This window comes from Vespa crabro, chromosome 3 (genome assembly GCF_910589235.1).
Source record: "Vespa crabro chromosome 3, iyVesCrab1.2, whole genome shotgun sequence".
NCBI classification, from domain to species: domain Eukaryota; kingdom Metazoa; phylum Arthropoda; class Insecta; order Hymenoptera; family Vespidae; genus Vespa; species Vespa crabro.
The window spans coordinates 6,662,662-6,684,802 of NC_060957.1; positions in this window are offsets into that span (position 1 = coordinate 6,662,662).

Consider the following 22,141-nt stretch of genomic DNA (forward strand, 5'->3'; position numbering starts at 1 on the left):
TATATTAAAATATAAATCATTGTAAACGTTCGTTATATCAGCACGTTCATCATTCTTCGTCTTTAAGATCAAATCATGATATTAAGCGTTCGAAACATCTCCTTGGAAATTTCCCGGCGCTGTAAATCGATCCGAATTTATGAAATTGCCAAGAGCCATAGGAATATAATGGCGGAAGTCGACGTCGCGAAAGATCGATAGGATCGATCTCAACAGTCGTGTCTTTTGCGATAAGTATCGTGCGTGGCACCGTTATCATCGGGTCTGTAACTTCCTCCTTCTCCTACTCTTTTAAACATAAATTCAAATTATTGGCGTTATTTATATATCATAGTGAAAAAGAGATAGGAACAAACAGGCAGCGATAAATCGACGATACGCGACGCGTATCTCGACTTGAAGAATGGAGTTTCCCGACAAGCGTCGATTTGTCAAGAAGGGCTTCGAATGCCTCTCAATGGCAACAAGCGGAAAGCTCACCCTCCACAGGGGCCATTCCGGAGTCACAATACCCTCAATGCGCTCCTTATCCCACTGCGAGAGAAATGGAGAGCGGTTTGAGCGACTCCTTTCTTCCACCGCCCTTCTCTTCCCACTCCTCACCTTTTATTTCTTTCTCTTTCATTCATTCTCTCTCTCTCTCTCTCTCTCTCTCTCTCTCTTTCACTCTACTCTCTTAGTCTCCTTTTCTCCTCAAAAACCGATCGAAGGAAGCCTACAAAATTTACTTACCTACCGGTCGTTTTCTTTTTTCATCCCTTATCGGACCTTTCAGCCTGTAAGCGGATAACTTTATTACGTTCTCCTCCCACTACTCTCCAAAGTAATTCGCTTTTCGTCCAGCTATCAAACAAAACGTTCGTACGTAGGTACATGCCTAAGTATTTTGTCTTGATTCGTGAAATCTTTTAAAAGTAAGAACTTTGGAATGGAAAGAAAATAGTCGTTTAGGTATATAAATTAAATTTGTCCTTTTATCGAAACAGTAAGATTGCACGTATCAAATATAGATAGATAGATAAAAAGATAAATAACTATATCGTTACTCCGGTTAGTCTTTCAAAGGGTCAGCGCGTACTTACGTTTGAATCATACCAAATCAAGACGTGTTCAGTAATAGCCGAGATGCAATCAATTATAGAACAAGCTGTTTTACGAGCTAGTAATTAAACTTCTTAAAGATAGTGTATATAACGAAGACTATATGTAAGGTAGCATATCATCGGTTAATTACACGACTACTCATTTCATTGTTCCTCCCCTAAAAAAGAGCCATGTCATAAAGTAAAGAAAAAAAATTTTCTCATAAATATTAGGAGAGTACCAAAAGGAGATAGTACCATTCGGTTTCACAACCATGTCGATATCATTGAACATTGCTCTCAAAGACGGGGTTGAAGCGTGCATTCGTCGGCATCGATCGGCCATTACCAGCCATTAATCGTACGTCAAATCATCGTCCCGTTATTATCCATCGTGTGCGTACGAGGTGGTTTAGCATGGGCGTTTGTTACCATCTTCGGTCTTCCTCGCACGGGAGATCGAACGGACGGATCCATTACGCGTTATTGTCTCGCATCCTACCTTTCTCTCCACCCCCCTCATCCATCCTCTCTCTCTTTCTCTCTCTCTTTCTCTCTCTCTCTCTCTCTCTCTCTCTGTATCTCCCCACCATCCCAACTGTATCTTCCCCATACATCCCTCTGGTAGAGTCCACTACATACTCCGTCGAGGCTTTCCACCGATCGATTATCGTGCCAACGACTCGATCGGCGATACTACTTGCGCCCATAGCATTCGCATAAATTCCACGATGCGGATTTATCGCGTACGTCGATCGCCGGATAATAGGTCGGCCGACCTCGACTTTATCTCGGACTTGAACGAAGATCGGACGCACCGTAAAACGATCGATCTCTCGTGAATCCGAAGACGACGAAGACGAAGATGGAGACGACGAGCAGGAAGAAAAGGAGGAGGAAGGAGGGTTCATTGTCGAGATGGTTAAGATCAAAGCACGAGAAAGGTCAACGTTTTTGCACTTTCTAAACGCCTCGCGGCATGCTTGCTTCGCCAGGGAATTAATGATTTTTCGAGCTCGCTCGGGTTAACGACGGGAAAGGGAGAAAGAGAGAGAGAAAGAAAGAGAGAGAGAGAGAGAGGGAGAGAGAGAAAGAAAGTGACTGCTATGTTAGAGAAAGAAGACTAATGCTAGTACTATCGGAGTATCGCTCGTATCGAAGAATAGCCAAGACTCGTAACGAGGTTTGTTAACTGGTAAGATAAGAAAGGTTGTGGATGGATAACACGCGAAGAAGGTATGTACGTCGACGCTGCAGAATAATTTATCAAGAAAGAACGAATTCGTTCGGATTCTTTATCTATCTATCTATCTATTTATCTATTTATCTATTTATCTATCTATCTCTTTCTTGAGTTTGTCCTTAAGAGAGAAAGAAGAAAAGGAGAGGCCAACTTGGATTTTATCTCTCGCGGAAAACAATCGATCTTTTCTCGAAGTACTACGCTCTATCTCCTCTCTCTCTTTCTCCTTCTCTTTCTCCTTCTGAAAAGGAAAAGAGAAGAGAGTCCATTATAGACCAAGTCGATTCTACGGCACCATGCGTGCGAAAGGTCGTGACTGCAGTACGCTTTGCGATCAACGTTTTTGCACTTTCTAATGCCTTAGCGCGATGCTCTCTCGCTGTACGGAGTTAACGATAACCACGATTCTGCCTACTGGCGGCGGCCTGCTAAGCGCATTCGTATCCTTCCTTACCGTTGTAACTCGTTACCGAGCAGCTTGCGAACCTTCGAGAAAGAGAGAACTCGAGAAAGAGACTCGTATCTTCCTTCCTTCCTCTCTTCTCCTTAATGCTCTTTGAGCATAAAAGGACTTTGGTCTTTTACGAGAAATAAAGAGAGAAAGAGATGGAAAGAGATAAAAGGCTGCTCTTCGTGAATCAACGTGTCGATGATAACGCACCAGGACAGGTGTGCGAAGAAAATAGAGGGATAGAGAGAAAGAGAGAGAGAGAGAGAGATACAGCTGATAGGCGATCTCAAACCGAGGAGTCGATGTTAATTTTCGCGATGCGGTGTTGATCGACTCCAATATGTATCGTATAATTATCGTTTCTCCTCGAGATGCATCGAGAACTGGCAGATAGTCTTCTCTTTCTCTCTTTATTTCCCTCGTCCCTTAACGAAGCTTCCATTCATTTTCGTTTCATTTTTATTTTTGTTTTTATTTAATTTTCTTTCTTTTTTTTTTACTTCTTTTTCCTCGTTTTCTCTATCTCTCGAGATATTACGAGGTATGTAAAAAACGTTGCATTAAAATTCGCATAATAATTATCGTTATTATCGAGTCGGAAAAACGACAGCACGTATCGTTTATAATCCATCGAACGTGAGAGAGAGAGAGAGAGAGAGAGAGAGAGAGAGAGAGCGAGAAAGAGAAAGGGAGAAAGAAGGAGAGAGAGGGAGAAAGAAGGAAAGAGAAAGCATATCGAACCCCGGCTATTAGGATTAATCGAAAACGGCACACCACGTATACGGCGAGATCAAACGAATTTCTCTATGAAGTAGAGTAGAGAACCGAATAAGAAAGACAAAGAGAGTGAAATGAATGAGCGAGAGACAGCGGTCATATATCGTATAGTGGTGGGATGGTTGTAAAATGAGAAAGACAGAGATGGAAAATTATCACATAAATAGAGATAGAAGACGCATATATACCTACATATTATGCATACCTAAGTATATCTACACGTACATACATAGAACGTAGCTTTACGGAGACGTTAACGAGAGTCGACAATTTAATGGCGTAACGTCGTTTCGCTTCTCTATCTCTCTCTCCGAGAGGCGTTGCACCGCGATAGAGATATAATAGGAGCAGCGCTAATTAATAATTAATAACCCGGATCCAAATTAAATGGGTTTAAGGGTCGAGGGTGGTCGCCGATACGGAGCAATGAATGCCGTGGCGCGTGGTGTATCGGAAATGGCATTGGGGTGCTGCTTGGAAAAGGTGGAAGGGTGAGAGAGAGAGAGAGAGAGAGAGAGAGAGAGAGAGATCTCGTTGGAAGGGTGGCCCGCAGAGAGAACTCAGGAACGCTCCGAGGGGTGTTGCATTATTTATGGCCGCCATCGATCATCGTCCAGCGAGCGGGACCACCGCGAACACCCCACTAATCGCCATATGACAGCCGTATTTATTTTAAAGTCGCCCACGTCAACGTACGATGCATTAATCCTAATTGTTTGACTCGACCCTGCATCGCGCCTTCCTCTTACGCTCTCACTCCCTTCTACACATCGGGGAGTTCTTATTGCGAAATAATACGAAAACCTTGGGTAGAAGTAATCCTTTCGGTGACAACGACAATGGTGGTGGTGATGGTAGTGGTGCTATTGGTGGTAGTGATGGTATTGGTGATAGTGATGGTGATAGAAATATATGGAGAAAGTAATAATAAAGAATACGAGTTCGAAAGAGACGAACGTTTCTTTAATACAGAACATGATAAAGAGAGATAACGTTTTGCGTATTCTTGTCGCATTTTTCACGTAGTCAAAGTCGAGAAAAGTCGAGAGAAGTCGAGAGAAGTCGAGAAAAGTCGTGTGAAGTAAAAAAGAAAGGAAAAAAGGTAGATAGGTAGGTAGGTAGGGATGTAGAAGGAAGGAAGAAAGGTAAAGAGGAAAAGGCAAATAAAGATAAAAGAAGAGACAGATAGATAGTAACACTATGTAAAGTCAGAGTGTGTATAGAGGGCTTGTGTCAGAAACGTGACGCGTGTGTCGCGTTGAAATATGCATAGGAAAGAAAGGACACTTCCTGGGGTTGTAAGAAAGAGAAAAAAAAAGAAAACGAAAGAAGAAAATAGGTAGACAGAGAGAAAAAGAAAGAGAGAGAGAGAGAGAGAGAGAGAGAGAGAGAGAGAAAGACACAACCTTTTCCGTTAGAAAAGTTGCAAGTTCGAGTTTAAGAACGAAGAAGAAGAAGTAGAAACGGTGGAGAAATGGGAAAAGAAGAAAGAAAATCGCTGTGCAGCACGACGAGAGCATCGACTGGAAAGCATCGTCTCGACGGCGCGTCGTCGCAACGATGGAGGGTAGAAGGAAAAGAAGAGAGAAAGAGAGAGAGGGGGGGGAAGATAAGCAGGAAGGGATGACGCGCGGATGTCGAGGAAGGAAAATACGTTGGGCTCGGTGGGGAAGCGGGTGGACTTTGCAGCAGCCACCCTGTGCGTTACATGGCGACGGCCCCGGAGGTCGTCCGTTGACCCCGCCTTGCCTCTCAACTCTCCTTGTTGCCTAACTCGTGCGCGCCCTCGTACTCACGCTACACCGACTCTCGTCTCTTTTTCCTTCAGAAAGTCGTGCGTGTATTTCTTGCGCGGACCTATTTTGTTGCATCGAATGAAAACGATTACAATTTACAGAAGTATTGTCGTTCTTTTTTTCTTTTCTTCTTCTTTTTTTTTTTGTTTTTTAAACAAGATTTACGATTTTTTCATGACGATAACACGGAATAAATTTTAGAATTTTTAATTCGTGATAATTTTTGCAACAATCGTGATATCAATTATAGATTATTTATTATCGTGATATTCTTCTTAATTGCACACGAATCGATATTATGTCTTTTCGATACGGCGATAAATTTTCTTTTGACTTTTTGGTGTATAAACGTTGACATTTATGTCGTATCGAAAGGCACGTTCGTTGATATAATATCATCGTAAGGATGTTCATCGGCGTCGGGAGGATGGAAGGAACGCATTCGTCGTCTCTCGCCAAAGGAAAATTTCTCTTCGTATTGATCGCCGATAGGCCGCGATTCGAAAGGACTCGAACTCGATAGCCGCGAGGAATCCTGACCTATCTCGACGTTTCTAAGTGGCACTGGCAAACGAGCCGTCCAGGTGACACCGATCGACTACCAGACGAAATCAATTACTGGTTACGATCTCTCCCACCCTATCTCTCCCTCTCTCTTTCTCTCTCTTTCTTTCTCATACTCCCGCAGCGAAACCGTTTCACGCTCGATCGATCGTGGCTCGCCACGCGTACGAGTGGCCAAGAAAAGTGAGAAAAAGAGAGAGAGAGAGAGAGAGAGAGAGAGAGAAGGAGAAAGGAAAGAGAAGAGAAGATATGATGGAAACTAAAAGACGAGGGAAGTCGTCCGCAATGCCGGATGACCAGAAGATATCCGTGTTTGAAGACCGACTACAAGCTTCGACCTCTCGTTCTTCTCTCTTCAAGGAAGGAAATAGAAAGAGAGAAAAAGAGAAGAGAGGTAAGAATGAAAGAGGCAGTCAAGCAAGCAAGCAAGCAAGTTAGCAGGCAGGCTGGCAAGCAGGGAGTCGTGGCACGACGACTTTGCACGACGAAGACGACGACGACGAGGCCCCGGCTGTTGGCGTAACTTGTTCGACGCGCTCCTCGGGCGCGATGGGGTCATCTTCAAAGTGTACGGAGAAGAGGAGATGCACTGGCCGAGCGATCAGCTCGGGGTCAACGGAGGAGGTCGCTGAGGTACGTCGAAGACGCACACGCGAGTGCCAAGTCACCGAACACACACGTGCCAGCAGGCTAACCAGCCACAACGGCAGCAACCGCCTGCTCGAAACTCGCTCGGGACATTCGAGTTCTCCTCTATATTACGCTCCCCGTATCTCGTCTTCGATCCTTCTCCTTCTCATTCTTTCTTACTCTCTCATTCCATTTTCTTGTATAAATCACTCGAGATAATCGCATACGATGGCTGTTTAATCGTTCGACGTATCGTCGGGTTGTGTTCGCTCCTTTAGCGTGAAAGAGAGAAGATACGAGAGAAACCCTCGACAATTTCGATCAGTCGATTATTAACGACGAGATATATCGCCCAGGATCTTTCAAAAAGTTTAACGATAGTCTCGTCTCCGTTCGATCCACGAGAGAGCACCTGTCCCATCTCGTCGTCGTCGTCGTCGTCTTCGTGAGAGAGAGAAAAAGAAAAAAATGGACGATTCAAAAGTGATGGTAATATTGGACTGAGCTGGAGAAAGGAGGAAAAAAATAGGTACACGACGGCTTTAAAAATACGACTTTTCGATTCACGAGATTACTCGGCCAAGATAAAGGCATCCGTTTAATAATCATAAATTCTTGATCTTTGATCGATACCTCGCCTTTATTTATCTCCTTACGAAATAAGTATTATGTCGGTATCGTTCATGTAAAATGAATCGAACGTATCTATACTTTCAATTAATTCATCGTGCGAGTGGAAAATCAAAAAAAAGAAAGGGAAACATTTTTTGTCGAACGGTAATACAAGTTTCTCTCTCTCTCTCTCTCTTTCTCTCTCTCTCTCTCTCTCTCTCTCTCTCTTTTTCATCTCTGTGGCAAATTGAACCAATAAAAAAAGTGGTGCGGTCTATCGAAAGCAAAATATACTTACATTTTCGAGTGCTTGCATCAAATGTTCGTATTAATGTTGCGTCATTATGGCAAGCGAATACGAATGAATCGAGAGAGAGAGACAGAGAGAGAGAAAAGAGAGAGGCTGTTACCCTTTACGATGATGCTCGGAAAATAGTTAGGTAAATTACAAGTTTGTTGGACGCACGCCGCTAGTAAAATTCGAATTTCTCTGCGTTTTCAACGTGGATTTGTCCGTTGGCTTTTGCTCATGCAAAACGTTGCTCGCTGACTGCTGTGTCCGTTTGAACTACCGTTTATACGAATAATCATTTCACCAAGAGAGAGGGAGAGAGAGAGAAAGAGAAAGAGAAAGAGAAAGAGAGAAAGAGAAAGAGAGAGAGAAAGAGAAAGAGAAAGAGAAAGAGAGAACAAGCCTTTGAACTAACGTGCACGTTTCCCTTCCGGATTTGATTATGCGTTAACTCGACTCGAGAGCAGCAACTTCTCCGCGCACCGAAATTCGGCGAACTCATTTTGTTCTCGCGACTTTATTCTATCGTAACGAAACTTTACGTTACGTGCACGCATACGTAGAAACTCTCGCGCATACTCGTGCCACCACGAGCCGTACTGTTATTTTTCCGTTTTGACGTCCCTCAAAGGTAAACTTTCTTGCTTTTATGAATACCTCTTGCATGCTAAACAAGAGCAAAGCGAGAATTACCGTCTCAAAGTACCTCTCTTTCTCTTTACGACTTGCGAACTACGAACGAATTCTGAAACATTTCCTCCCTCCCCCGACCTTCTCTGCCCTCCCCCCCTCCCTTACCGACCTAGCAAAATTTCGTTTATCACTTTTCCATTTTATCAAACTACGCGAAGAAATCTTCTTTTATCATCATACGTTCATAATGAAGATCTTTTTTTCGTAAGATATTCATATACATGAATGTAATATATATATATATATCTTCAAATTGTTGTCTTTTTTTGTAAGTTCGTTTTATAACAAGTTCCAAGAGATAAAATAAAAAACCTTCGAGAAGAATATGAAAGGAGAAAGTTTGCAAAAAAGAGAGACTCAAGGAAAAAAGAAAAAAGTATTGTAACGTCAGGGACATTAAAGAAAGAGATAGAAAGAAAAGTTGTGGTAGGGTGGCTCGCGCCGTCTTGGTCATTAACGAAGAAGAACGTCAAAAGTAATTATTCTTCTCTCTCTCTCTCTCTCTCTCTCTTTCTCTCTCTCTCTCTCTCTCTTTCTCTCTCTCTCTCTCTCTCTCTCTCTCTTTCTCTGTGCCATTTCGTCGAAAAGATACACTTGGACCCGGTTTCACAAAGCCGACGAAGGTCGGGGTATCGTGCTCGAGACACGTGGCCTCGTTCCAATGTAGAGATGAGTCTTCCAGCTCGTTAGCCAAAGACGAGCGTGGAGGTAGGAAAAAAAAGAAAGATGGAGAAGAAGTAGAAGAAGAAGAAGAAGAAGAAGGAAAAGAAGAACAAGAGAAAAAAGAAAGATAGAAAAAGAAGAAGAAGAAGAAGAAGAAGAGCAGCGCCGTCAGTCGGTTGTTTTCGAAATCAAAAAGAGAACCAAGTGAGTTCGTCCGGGATTCGTACGTCCATCATCCCCCTTGGGAACTCGAGAGAACCGACAAGACTACTCTCTTGCTACTGCAAAAAAGAAGCAAGAGGAAGAGAAGGAAATAGCAAGAAAATGCGGAGGTGTCGCGATAATAGAGTTTCCACGCTTGCTATTGCTGAGAAGATTCTTTCTAATTTCGTGTTGCCCTTTCTATCTTTTTCTCCCTCTCTCTCTATCTCTCTCTCTTTCTTTTTCTCTTTCTCTTTCTCTCTGTCTATCTATCTCTACCTCTTTCTTCTTTCTATCCAATCGTCTCTTGTCAAGAGATAATATGAGAGAAAAAGAGAGAAATAAAGAGTAAGAGAGAGAGAGAGAGAGAGAGAGAGAGAGAGATAGAGAAAGAGAGAACGATAGTACTGGTCGGAGGGCGACCACCTCCTCCGTTACTTTTCTAATGACAACGCTCGGCAATCGGGGCGACTAGCTACAAAAGCAGGGTAATGAGAGTAGAAGTAAATCATCGGCCATTGTGAGGTAATCCAAGGGTATTGTCTGACGGTACGCGCGTGATGTATTATGTTATTGGGGCGAGAGCGAGGAAGCAAACGTCGCGGAGACGCCTGCTTTATTTTCTATCCTCCTTTGGAATTACTCGCAATAGTTTTTTCTTTGTCTCTTTTTATTCTCTTTTTCATCTTTGTTTTGCAAACAAGTATCGAGTTTTCTTTTTCCAGAGTTTTCTTAGCTAGGATATAACTATAATGTTGTTGTTGTTGTTGTTATTTTTATTATTATTATATAAGAGAAAGATAGAGATATTCGCGTTATTTTATTTTCAGTTTTACTCATGTTCGATAAAACGAAAGTAATAAATATAGTGTAACTTGTAACACGTTCTCTCTATCGGCTTTCCTATTTTCTATAACATTTACCACTTCTGGCGTGTGTTATTGGCTCTGTATTCACACGGAACATGTTAAAGGCGCAAGTCAGACGATAAATAATGCGTTTCCGCGTGCGTATCTTCGTTGATTTTACGTAATACTCGGCTTCAACATTGGGATAATATTAACAACGATGGAAGATAAAAATGTATTTTCTCGAATGTAAAAAATTAATATCATTAATTCATATCATAGTTTTCTTGAATTTAAATATTTTTATTTTTACTTATTTATTTTTGTTTTTATCATCGTTTCGGATGAACCGATTAGTGTTCGTGATCGCGTTAGCATCGATTCTCGGTCAAGAAAAAGTTTGAAACTTGAGCCCACGGAAGCTTATTCCGCTCGTTCAGCACCCACGCATCGCTTATTCCGTGAGTTCTCAAATGGGACAAGTATTTACGTCTACGGCACAACGTTACAAAGTCGAGTGTCACTTCCGTGTTGTTTCGCGTCATACGACAAATCGGTGAATACAACATTTCGAATCGTTTTAAGTTCTTTTTTTTCACTTAAAAGCCATTAAGAGTGTACTTGAAAGAGCATTTGTCGCAAATAGAACCTAGAAATGTGTGAGAAAGCAAGGAACATGATTTTCGATTATAATTCGTGAGTATGTATTACATTAAGTATCGAGATATACGTATATAATTATATTATATTTTTCGCATAAATCTCATACACATATAAATCTACAAAAATGAAAGAAGAGGAATGAATGATAAAAAAAAAGGAGAGAGAGATATATATAATTAAGTTTACATTTTGGTCGAAAGTTAAATGGAATTGATCTTTCCAATGGAGAATCAAGCAATAAGAAAAGTAAAAGAGACGGGAAGCAACACTTCCAGTAGAGAATCGTAAGATCTTTCGATAGGAGAGAATCTGAACGAGTCAGGGCGATGTTGCTCATTTGACAAAATGAATATCGAATCTTTCCTGAGTAATCGCAAAAAGAAATGGAGTAGTCAAAGCAGAAGAGAGTAGAATGAAGTACTAGTGATATAGAGGAATTAAAAGGGTAAAGGGAATAGGGAGAACGATAACATATCGATTAAGTGCAAAAGAGAAAAAAAAAGACAGAAAGAGAGAGAGGTAACTGTCATTGGGAATACAAAATGCAACATTGCTGACACCTCGATAAAGGAATGATAGAAATAATCTTTTCTTTTCATCTTCTTGCTCTCATTTATTGCATTCTCCTTATCGTGTTAGCTGCAAAATTCTCGTTAAGTCAAGAATGTTAAGTTCAAATGTGATTTTATTATTTCTATTTATTTTATTATTGTTCATCTTGTTACGAATAATATACGTTAATAAATTATTATTTCTATTTACTTTATTATTATACATCTTGTTATGTATAATCTACATTAATAAATTATTTCTACATTAATAATTCTGAATTTTATATACATACATATATATATATATATATATTTTTTTTTTTTTCTTTCTAGTTGTAGTAAAAGAAGTAATAAAAGAAATCTGATTAAATATAATATTTGTTCGTTGGTGGAAGGGAAATAACATCGAAATTCGAAATTCTTTCAAAGGATAGAATTTTCGTTTTCGAATGTATTCTATTATGTAGTACGAGTGAGGAGGAAAGAGATAGTTGCTCAATACCAATAGAGAAAAGAGAAAATTCGGTTCTTGGCAAGGCCGTTCTTAGTGATCTCGTAAAGAACGAATGGGCCGAACATTTTCTATCGCGTCCGGCAATCGACTTAGCTTCTTTACGGTGCAAACGGTTGAATACCGTGTTCAAACAAGCAACCCAACGTCTCAGTATTGGTAAAAGGTAGATAAAAGATAGACACTTGCTTCGCAATGTTGTTCTTACTGTAAGAGAAATAATTCCAATGTCGGAGATTTTCTCAAAATTCAATTCTCTTCACGACTTATCGCATCTTTCGTCTGACCATATGTTTTTTAAAACGAAAAAAAAAAAAACGGAAAAAAAGAAATCTTTTAGAATTTTATTTTTATCCTTCACAGATTTTCAATTTTTTTAATTTCATTCGTGATCATTCATGAATCGTTATTTCAACAAACGATCAATCTTATAATCTTCATTCCGTACACGTGTTACATGAAGATCATTACATAAATACGTACACATTTGTTAAGTCAATTAATCAGAATAATCGCAGAATGTCAGAGGGGATAGGATCGAGAATAAGTATTTGCTCGCCCTCGATGAAACGCCGTCGGTGTCCAGCAACATACTCGTTTCGAGTTTCACGATCCTGAGGAGGGAATGGTGCTGCAAGTTGGCTGGAGAAGGTACACGCGTAGAGGGTACCTGGACACGTGTGTACGCACGGTTACCAAGTCGATTGGATAAATTTAAAGCGATGTAAAGATACCGTTACTACCAGCACGTATCCTACGACGATACAGGCTTTGCTGCTACCGAAGTCGCAATCTCACTTAGAAGGAGATGCCGCGGCGAATCTTCGAAGTGGTAGAACCTCGACGCTTTTCCCTAGCCTGCATTCCTTCTCGGTAGAGCAACCTTCCGTTATCTTGTTAAAAGCCCGATAGTTCTGTTCGCATTCATTTCTCTTTTTTCGATGTCAATTCAAATGTCTTTATCAGGCTGGTTAGAAGAGGAAGCAAAAGTTTAAAGAGATATAACAAATGATCGAAGAAAAAATTTGTATTGGGAAAAGAGGAGATCTAAGAGGGTGTAAAGTATCTTATTGGATGAATTACGTGTGAGAAAGAATGACGAAAGGAAAGAAGGAAGGAAGGAAGAAAAGAAAGAAGGAAGGAAGAAAAGAAGGAAGGAAGGAAGGAAAGAAGGAAGGAAGGAAGGAAGGAAGGAAGGAAGGAAGGAAGGAAGGAAGGACGGAAAGGGGTAAATACGGAAGAAAGATTGTGCGCGGGCGGGCAAACGGCCAGGGATGCAGAGAAGCGAAAGAGAGAAAGAGTGAGTGAGGGAGAAGGAGATAGAGGGGGCAGAGCGAACAGCGAGGCAGAGGAACGGGCAGAGCCGTAACGTGGGCTAAACTACACAGTCTCGGTGGGTATAAGTCGGGCTATTATCGGGCTATGCGCTGAGAGCCCTCCGCTTTCATCCGCTAATGGGCAGCTCTCCGCCCGTCTGCTCCTTTACTGCGTCATTAATACAAGTTGCACATGTCGAGAGTCGGTGCGCTACAATAATTTACATGAATGGAATTGAAAATTTTCTACTTCGCGGAGGAGAAAAAGACACGAGAGAGCGCGAGAGTACGAGAAGCAACGAACGCTACGAAACGAAACGAAACGAAACGAAATGAACGCGGAGATTGGGAGGAGAGTAAAGGAGAGGAGGAGGAGGAAGAGGAGGAGGAGGACGTGGGAGAAGGTGAGGTGAGATGAGGTGAGGTGGGGTGGAAGGTAGAAGTTGGGTGGACGAGAAAGAAAAAGAGGAAGAGAGAGAGAGAAAGAGAGAAAGATATCGCTAAAACGGCGGACGGTAGTGTCGGGTGTGGGAGGATGCGGTGAGGGGGAAGAGGATGAAGAGGAAGAAGAGGAGGGGAAAGAAAATCTTGTGGCGTTTTATGTCAGTAATTACATGAAAGATGGTATAACCTACCAAGCCAAACGACCGACCGAAGGCTGTCCCCCTTCTTCCTCCCTTACCATACCATCTTCATCCCTCCAAAGCAGTCAGCCAGCCAACCCACGCGTCTTTCTCTTTCAATCGTCGGCCGGAAACTCCTCTCTCGTCCCACCCCTGTCACTCGTATCTCTCAATCCGTTTCCACCATTTTTTCCTTCTCCTCCAATTCCTCTTCCTCCTTCTCTTCCTCATCCTCTTATTCCTCTTTTTTCATCCTTCGTCGTACGCCTGACTCGTCTTCACCAGAAGGGTGGATAATCTTTTTGCATTTTAATTTGTATATGGAGTGTGTCCGGCTGACTTGAGGATTACCCATGCCCATACTCCTCTTCTTTTTACTTCTTCTTTTGGAAAAACCGCTCTTTTTTCTACAGGGTGTCCACCGTGAAAACACCACCGCAGAAAAGATCATCGCCGGCGTCGTCGTCGTCGTCGTTGTCGTCGTCGTCGTTGACCCTGCGTCGCACTTTATTACGCACGGGCTCGTGAGTTAGCGCAAATAATGTCGTCGTAAAGTAATCACCCCTTGGCCGCACACCGGAAGCTGTTCCCTCTTTCTCTCGCCCCCACGCCTACGCGCCATGACTCGCCCCGCACGAATACACGTGTTTCTCTATCTACGTGTTTATACGTGAGAGAGAAAGAAAAAGAGAGAGAAAGAGAACGCGTCGTACGGTTGGGTTCGCAACACGCTCATAAGTATAGCCTTATGCGCCGACGTGCAAGAGCCGTATGCCTCGATTAATGGCGTTGAATATCCTTCGGAATAAATTCGAATCCAACGTGTCTTCTTCTTCTTCTTCTTCTTCTTCTCCTTTTTCTTCCTCCTTTTCTTCGCAGACCGACACCTTTTCTCGCGCCCCTTACTCTGTCTACTTGTTGTAAGAGAGAAAGAGAGAATCTTCTGAACGAACGAGCGAGAGTCGAAAGCATGTGAATCGTAGAAACGAAGTGCCTTTCTACGAACGGCCCGTAGATTTATAGCTTTTTCGAATAGTCTTTTCGTTTGATTTGTGAAAGAGACAGAGAGAAATAAAAAGAAAGAGAGAGAGAGAGAAACGGAAAGAGACAGAAAGAGAGAGAGAGAGAGAGAGAGAGAGAGAGAGAGAAAAGGAAAGAGACAGAAAGAGAGAGAGAAATAGAAAGACAGAGAAAGAGAAAAAGAAAGAGAGAGAAAGGTTATAAGGATAAAAAAGAAAAATAAATGTCGATATACGTATCTTAGCTTTCTTCTGCTTTGAAAAGGATCAGTCGAAGAGAAAGGAGAAATGTAGAAAGATTAAACTTAAGAATCTTTTCTCTCTTTCATATCACTTGCCAATTTGATTCCGTACGCGCGAATGAGCGTAGCGACGTGCAACCAAGTGAGCTCGTGAAATCTGATTCTCTCTATCTCTCTTTCTCTCTCTCTCTCTCTCTCTTTCTCTCTTTCTCTCTCTCTCTTTCTCTTTATCTTTCTCTCTCTTTCTATCTCCCAACGGACACAGCCTACTTTCTCAAGCACTTTCGATTATTTATGGAGCACCGTGCAACACCGTAAGAGCAGCAGTATTCTTTCTTACCGAACGAACGATGCTCCAAGGCATTCGCGTCACTCGATATCGAAGCATCCACCAGCGTACGTAACCGCCTTGGGAAAGAATACACACATCGTGCGACGAGTTTGAAAGCGAGCTCATGGCGTATCATAAATTTTCTTACTCGCATTACGCCTCGTCCCGTGAACTTCTTCTTTTTACATCTTTTCGTTTTTTTTTCTTTTTTCTTTTTTTTTCCTTTTTTCTTTTTTCTTTTCTTGCTAAGGACTATCCTAAGTATTCAATATATAATAAATTAGTTATTCAAAGCTAATGATCATAATGATCTAACAAAAATATAAAATATTGTTAAATTACAAGGTATCGTTAAATGTTGAATTTATTTTTTATCAATTGTATTACTATGTGTTTAGAAGAATTTTAGAAGAAATGAAATTTGAGAAGAATTTGAAGAAAAAACAAAAAGAAATTATTAGAAATTCTAAATGGAACGATTTTAAAATCAAGTATCAATTACCAACAAATTCCAATACCAGTCAATGACATTATGTCGCGACATTATCTCGAAAGGGATGACAAAGTGATTGCGATCTCGTTTAACGCTTCTTTATTTTTCGAGAGACAAACGAAGAGCAAGCTAACGAACGAAAGAAAGAGAGAGAGAGAGAGAGAGAGAGAGAGAGAGAGAGAGACAGACAGACAGACAGGTAGACAGACAGACAGAAAGAGAAAAAGTTGATGATCGCCAATCGCTAGTTTCTATTTCAGGTGATGCTGCGGGATAAGCAGACGTGTATTTCGTATACTCCCTGTATATAGAAGGTCGTTTCCGAGTTCTTCGCCAACATTAGCCATGGCAACTCGGTAGCCTATAGCTAGCTCCGAGTAGGGCCATACGTCAACGTCCATTACCCTTCCACCCCGCTGCTGGCTTTAATGTTTTCGACTCGGGCACTCTTTATCCCACCTTGCAGCTAATTAGCGAGCCAGATACCGGACACGCGCTCCCAGTCCACCCATCCCATTGCTGCACGAGCTACGTTAGCAGCAGCAACAGCAGGAGCAGTAGCAGCAGTAGCAGCAGCAGCAGCAGCAGCAGCAGCAGCAGCAGTACCAGGCAGCAGTAGTGGCAGGCAGCAGTAGTGGCAGCAGCATGGCCACCCCGTATCCACAAAGTCGTCTCAGTGTGTTTTTCTCTTTCTCTCCTTCTCTCTCTTTCTCTTTCTACCTCCCTTTGGTTTTCTCCCTGTACACACTGAGACCCCTCTTAGCCCTTGCACACGGTCACATCCTACGCTCCACTCGTCCTTTTCCTCTTTCTCTCTCTCTCTCTCTCTCTCTCTCTCTCTCTCTCTCTTGCTCTTTCTCTCTTCTCGGTCATTGCGGACTCCAAGCCGCGATTATTTCAAACTCATTTTAACTCATTACCCGGCAACCAGCAGTCTGCTGCAGAATGGCGGAGCAACGAGTGTGTTCTACGTGACTCGTCGAAACAGATTTAGAAGACCCTTAAATCCATAAAACAGTTCAAATTTTTGATGCATAAATCGTTTGAAAAATACGATTATATTATTCTCTTATCGTTTTTTATTTTCTTTGAAGATTCTCTCTTACTTTCTCTCTCTCTCTCTCTCTCTTTCTCTCTCTTTCTCTCGATCTTAGGAGAAAGCTTTATTAGTAATATCAAAGAATATCAGAACGCTTAAGACGAATTTGCTATCTTTAGCGGTATCTTCCTGAACACCGCTTCATCCTGTTCTTCCGAAAGTAGTTACTTGAAAGTTTGACAAGCTCGAAAGAGAGATAGCGAGGAAAGAGAGTAGGGTAAGTTCCCACTCGAATCGATCATTAGGTAAGTTTAGAAAAAGGGCCAATCCGAGGAAGGTTTCATTAGGAAATGGATGAAACAGTGGATATACGAGGATTGGAAAGGAGGCGGTTCTCTCTGGGAGCGGGAACGAGTCAAGAGAGAGAAAGAGAGGAAGAGAGTAAGAGAAATAGAGAGAATGAGAAAGAGAAAGAGAAAGAGAAAGAGAGAAGGAGAGAGAGAGAGAGAGAGAAAGGAAGAGCTTTGAAGCTCGCGATGACTCGGACTGATAATCCATTAGGATCCGTCTACTTAGAGTATAACATCTATTTGAATGCAAATCAATAGGGAATGGGAAAGGACGGTAGCCAGTAATTGGTCCGGCTTTATTGGAGCTCTCAGTGTCTCAAAGAGCATCTCGTTCGGTCATCTCCTCTAGCTCCGCTCCGGTCTCTCGCAAGCAACCTCTCTTTCTCTTTCTCTTTCTGTTTCTCTTTCTCTCTCTCTCTCTCTCTTTCTCTCTCTTTTCTCTTTCTCCCTTTTACCCCCTTCTCTACCTTCCTCCCTGTCTTCCTTCTCGACTCTCTTTCTCTTTGCTGTTTCTCCACTCATTGCTCTTCTTCGTCCGAAGTACCGAGTCTTCGCCATCCCGTTTCCTTTGCGCTCGAGCTCCTCTGCGCAAAATACATACACATACACATAATATATATATATATATATATATATATATATATATATACACGTATTTTAACAAAGTCCTTGTCTCATTTAGCCACTCCTCCTATTCGCTAAAGTAGTCAAGACAGAGAAACATAAAGAAAGAGAGAAAGAGAGAAAGAGAGAGAGAGAGAGAGAGAGAGAGAGAGAGAAAGAGAGAGCAGGAAAAGTTAGAGTATTATTAATCGTACGAATATCTTTTGCTTAGACTAAATGAAAATGTCAATAAAACTCGATACGGTCTTGTGACCGACTATATTATCTAATTCTCGTTGATGATTAGAAAAAAAAAAAGGGAAACGATACAGTACGTCGTCTTAATTCGTCGTCGTCGTCGTTCATAGTCGTGGTTGTCACAAGGGAAAGTCGACGCGCATAAATTTCCGGGCCTGTTTTTCCTATCGAGTAAAAACTGCCGTTTTTCCTTTCCCGCCAATTTGGCGATTTGAACGTCGATAACGAGAGCGTTCGTTAAAAACATAGGAATCGTTCGACCGGTTCGATCTCTTCTATCTCCTTTTCCACCCCTCACTTTTTCTCCTTTTCTCTTTCTCTCTCACTTCTCCTTCTCTTTCTCATTTGTCTTGTTTTTTCGTTACTTTTACGTAATGTCTGCGAGATAACATTGGATTAATAGATATAGGTATGATCGAAAAAGCTAGGAAAAAGGAGAAATAAAAAAGACGCGAGATTTCTAAGGAGTAGACGCTTGTTGTCTTGCTTCGCGTTTGTAATGACTCTTCTAAGCAGGTGCAGAACGATTCATTCCCTGCCGTCAATGCGTGAGTGCGAAGAGAAGAGAAGAGAAAGAGAAAGAGAAAAAGAAATTGAAAAAGAAAGAGAAAGGGAAAGAGAAAGAGAATGAAAAAGAGAGAGAGAGAGAGACGAATAGATAGATAGAGAAAGAACAGCAAGCACGACGGGCAAAAGAGATGAAATTAATTCTGACCACGTCGAAGCCACTCAATAGCTTCTTACTTTCCGTCGTCCTTACGGCCGACTACAAGTATTCGAGTTCTCTCCTTCGGTAATGGCTTGTAAGAGGAAACGGCAAAGATTTATAGGTTGCCAGAAAGAAAATATATGCGAGTCAACAATGCATCGATACAATATAGGGCGACAGTGTGTGCTCTAGGCACACACAGGGGGGTTTCGTGATAGGGAGAACAAGAGAAGAAAGAAAGAAAGAGAGCCTCGACAAAAAGCTATACACACGCCACAATCAAACGGCGCGATTTCCAATGGAGTTTCTTTTTGCGTGTCCGCATGATTAACGATCGAACGCACTCGACTTCCGATCCAAGTAGACTACGACATTCCACGAACGGTAAGCAACGCTGCTCTCCGGCTCCTTCCTAGCTCAACTCGCGCGTTTCAGTTTTATTTTCTTTTCTACCTCCCCATCCTTCTCCACCACCTCCTTTTTCTCTCCACCTCTTCTTCATTTCTCTCTCTCTCTCTCTCTCTCTCTCTCTCTCTCTCACTTTCCCTCTTTCTCTCTCTCCCTCGCTTTTTATTTCTTTCTTCCGAAGGCGTCGTTTCGCGCCTTCTTCACCTTCATTGATTCATCGAGGCCCATCGATCTATTTTCACTAATACTCTCGAATAACTCCATGCGTATGGTCACTTGTATTCGTTTGGCAAACTCAAGAAATCACTTCGAGTAAAGCTTTTCGATTTCCTTTTTTTTTTTTCTTTTTTTCCTTTTCCTTTTTCTATGACGGGAGTAAGCATCAATTTGCGGAAATCAATTTCGAAATTTATATTCGATATATATATATATATATATATATATATATATATATATATTACGTCTATCATGTTTCGATTTTAAACGATCGTTCGCACTAACGTAAAAGAAAATAGACACACGAGCCTTTATGTATAATGAACTTTATGCTACCTCGCGTGAAAGATCATCGGAGGAGTATTAACGGAGAGGTAGGACGAGATCGCTATTAAATGCGGCTTCGAGAGAGAAGTACCAGCCGTAATGTCTTTATTCTTGGCATGACAGCGAGAAGCAGAACCATTCTCTCTCTCTCTCTCTCTCTCTCTCTCTCTCTCTTTCTTTCTCTCTCTTTCTTTATCTCTATCTCTCTCGAGCTTCCCGTTCAGTGTAACGAATTACTTATGATTTATTAATAGTCCCGGGAACTTCGATGCCTCTGGGAAAATTAGTCTTCACTCTTCGACCAGAATGTGTGGGCTGCTATTCAGTAATTCGTTCGAGAGTCAAAACCGTAAAATTTCTTCTAGACACCCACAATCGAGTGGAATGTAAAAAAGAAAAAAAAACCAAAAAAAAGAAAAGAAATACGACTGTATATCTTCGGGATAAGAATGAGAAGAGAGGAAAAAAATCTTAAATTTGTGTATGAAAGTGTAGGGTTAAAGAACAATACGCGACGAAATGTACAATTTCTAAAACGATTTCGATCCGTTCAGTATATATATATATATATATATATATATATGTTTGTACGTACGTATGTATGTATGTATGTATGTATGTATGTATGTATGTATGTATGTATGTATGTATGTATGTCGTTCTTATCTGCACACGTTTCTTCGCTCTTATCGAGTAAATTACGATTTTATAATTCACGTGAAAGTCGACACCGACTCAATTCCTTCTTCCCTTCTCCTCCTCCTCCTTCTCTTTCTCCTCCCACCCTCTTACCACTATCGATGGAAATTCAATATAAGCAAAGTATCCGTGAGAGCGTGTATAGCGAAGCTTTTCTTTGGTTCGATCTTACTTTGCCGCTCGAATGCGACGTTTAAGAGCAATTTCCGAGGTATAATCTACGGGATAAACGCACTCTTTACGCTTTATTACGCGTTAAACATTCGAGGGTGAAGAAGGATGACGCGTACACGTAGAGTACGTAAGTACTTACGTACTTACATACGTACATATGTTGGAACATCTCGAAGGAAGAGAGAATTATCCAATATATCTTGCGAGATATTCTCTTCGTCTTGCCTAGTCCATAAACGCGCGACCTGTAATTTTAACGTCGGCATTCGTATTTTCGTTAACTCCTCATAAATAGTTTGCCTCGATTGTTTCGCAAGGTATCATTAAAAAAAGAAACTATCGATATATCTATGCAGTATATATATATATATGTATGTGTGTGTGTGTGTGTGTGTATGTGTGTATAATATATATAATATGTACCGGAGAAATCATATAAAATTGTAAAAATCTTATCTGATCGAAATTCTTTCGTTTCTTAGCCTGCATAAAAGCTACTCGATTCATCGATCGATTGATCGTTCTGTCTAATGTATCATTAAGAAAGTTCGCAATTGAGATACGGAGAAATCTCGTATGAAGTGTCGGTTAAAACATCCGTTCGTAAATAATCGTCTAGAATCGGTCTTTGTGAGATTGGAAAATGAATGGGCAATAATGAAGCGTATCTCATAGATACGATGTTGGTGGAGGCTCTCTGCATGTGTTCAAGAGCTTTAATATTGTCAACTAGTATTAACCAATGGTGTTGCTCATACTGGTGCCTTTGCTGCTGCTGCTGCTGCTGCTCCTGTTGCTCCTTTCACGCCTTCCTTCTAATTACGGTTTAAGCTTCGACCGGGTGTTCTTAGATAAACGAGCCTAGCGTAACGGCGCATAAATTTTTCAATTACACGCACACCTAAAGCCCGTTATTATAGCACGATCATTGCCCGATCTAGAAACGCCCGCGAACCGGCGTGCTAATCTACGAATAATAATCCGAACATTAGCTTTCGTAAACGTCGTTACGCCTTCGACTTAATCAGCTTCATGCTGAGTGCTACTTTTTTATTATTTTTTTTCTTTTTTTTTTTTTCTTATTTTTCTTTCATCGACAAATGCACAAGTTGTTTTATTTTTTGATAATTAAGGGAACGATATTCTAGGAATTTCATAGGAGGGGAATATAGATTTGAATTTGTTCTAATGTTTCTCGTTCAATTACGATATCGGTCATCGTCACGAAAGCGTCGAAAGGATGACGCGACAAGCGTATAATGGAATAATCGCTCGTCCATCTCATTCGAGTGGGTACTCAATTCGACCTGTCGTCGAACGATATTACGTATCCTTGATATAATTCGTGAAATCTTTAAGAGATCTTTACCATCCGTGTGATAGGAAATTATTCCCGAGAACCGTGTTATAGTTTAAACACTTTTCACATGATAGATCACGTTGTATTTTATATCATTTATATTTTCGCCTAAACTCGCGACTACGTTATCTTAAGAATTTCACGCTAAGAATCAGAATTTATCAGGCGGTTACGATAACCGTATCGATTTTTTCTATTGTCTCTTTCTTTTTTTTTTTTTTTTTTGATATTGTCGAATACGAAAGAACGTGTCCTGGCCTCTCCTTGAAGCAAGCAACAAGCAAGCAATAAACATCGAAGCATTATGCCTCACGGACGAGGTTATCTGTCCGTCTGCACTTTGCCTGTCTGCTACGTAGAGCCGTACAGTATTGCATTTACAATCGGAGCCGCAGTA